The sequence below is a fragment of the Mustela putorius genome, unplaced genomic scaffold (assembly GCF_011764305.1).
Source record: "Mustela putorius furo isolate JIRA1106 unplaced genomic scaffold, ASM1176430v1.1 tig00003845_pilon_pilon_pilon, whole genome shotgun sequence".
In the NCBI taxonomy this organism is placed as follows: Eukaryota; Metazoa; Chordata; class Mammalia; order Carnivora; family Mustelidae; genus Mustela; species Mustela putorius.
The window spans coordinates 21,786,518-21,788,646 of NW_025421998.1; positions in this window are offsets into that span (position 1 = coordinate 21,786,518).

Genomic DNA, 2,129 nt, shown 5'->3' on the forward strand with positions numbered 1-2,129 from the left:
AGAAAATTGTGGTCCTGCTGAACCAGCCGGAAATCTCCATTTTCTCTTTCCTCCAGCATCTCCTAGCCTGAACTCAGGTGAGCCCAAAATCAGAAGTGGAAACCAGGCCCAGACGGCGAGAACACCAGAAGAATACTCCAGTTTTATCCCAAAGAGCAAGCATGGAGATTTCTAATGCTCAAAGGAAACAGAAGAAAGCAACTGGGTGTGTGTTTTTTTTTTTAAATCTTTCCCCCCCTTCACCCTTTTCTTATTTCTTTCATGCTCCACACTCCAAGTAAACACTGTGCAGGGAGCAGGGGGCCTCGGTCCCTAAAAGTCTAAGGGAGAGGATACTTACTGAGAGGATACTTACTGTGAGGTTCTGTATCAGGACTGGAATGGTAGACCTGGCATGGGGAAAATGCTGGCCGGAGATTCCATGTGGATTTGGGACGGGGAGTTGGAAATGGAAATCTAGAACTCAGAGGAGAGGTCTGGTTTAGAACTGTAAGTCTGTGAATCATCGGCAGTTTGAAGTTATTTAAAGCTAAATACTCTAGAAGTTTTCTCCTTAGGACTGCGTAACAGCTAATTACTGAGCTTTTCGTGCAGCGTTCTTTAGCATCTGTTTCACTGGAGAAGTAAATAAACTGATTATTACAATTCTAAACATGGAGTCTATGTTACCACTGGAAAAAAACAGTATTTGATTTAGTCCTAGGATCTGGGTCCTGGCTCCTAAGTGAGTGGTCTTTAGACTCTAATTGCACGCTCCCTAAAACAATTTTGAAAACTTTATAGTCCCTCGCAATTTCTAAATTTGCACCTAAACTTTTTCATCATAAATTTAAATGGTGGCAAAGGACGTGATTTCTGGTGTATTCTAACTACTGACATGTTTAAAATTAAACTTTTATGTGACTCTTAAATATAATCTAGGAATATAGACATCAGAAAGATTTGATTCCCACATCTTAAAAAAATATATACTGGAGGGCCAACTGGGTGGCTCAGTTGGTTACGTGTCTGACTTGATTTTGGCTCAGGTCATGATCTCCGGATTGTAAGATCAAGCCCTGTGTCAGGCTCCATGCTTCTTCCCCCTCGGCCCCCACTCAAGCTCTGTAAAAGAATATACACATACACACACACATTGTCAGAAATTTCACATTACATTTTCTCCTTGAACTCCTATTTTCATTCCATTTTCCTCACAAAATTTTATCCGAATATGCCATATTTTGATGCTTAAAAGTCCTTGATTGATCATTCTATCAAAATCCTTACAATAGAAATATGGATGCACACTGAAATAGTCTCTGCTTCTTTCATGCTATTATTTTTTCTTCTGTAGCTACTGTCACAGTAATTAAATGACTTCACTGGTTAAACAACACAAATAACACATTTACATAAATGTTAAATGCAGGTTAACATATTACTGTAAGCATATCTTTTAATAAGGTAATGGGACCTTTTTCCAATTAGCCTTTGTATCTGTGGGTTAATATTACTTATGCTAGAATTAGGCTTACACTTAACTCTCTTTTTTAATGGCAGCGCTGAAGAACTTAGTCACATGCATAGAAGAGGAGACTGAAAGTTTTATTACAGCAATGACCTACAATTACTTGAACCCCTTCAGAGTTCTATAATTGAAATCACATAGTAATGAATCATAAAAATTATTTTTTAATGAATCACCAGCTGACCGCTCAATTAGTTCCTCCTTTAATTCTGTTGAAAGTAAAGAATTGAAAACCTCCTGAGTTTCAAAAGGATTATTATAATTACTCCCCCTTCTCCCCATCCAATAATTTGAATTGTCTTCTTGTCTGACTACTCAGAGGTTCTCCTACCCTAAGGCAATGTGCTGCTGCAATTTCCAGTGGGAGGGAGGCCCTTTCATAATGTAGGAGGTGGAGAAGGGATTATGCAAGGGGCAGTGAGAAAGGAGAAAGCACCACACCTCAAGCATATCTCCAGGCAGATCAGTTTTAAGGGGAGTGAAGGAAACTGAAGATCTAGAAATGACTGGATTCCATCCAGTAAATCTATCTTTAGGCCCTTGTGCCTCGTAGAAATCTTGTGCACCCTCAGTTGGTTTAGGCTAACTAGCATTTCCTTTCCTGTGTCCTGCCCTCTTC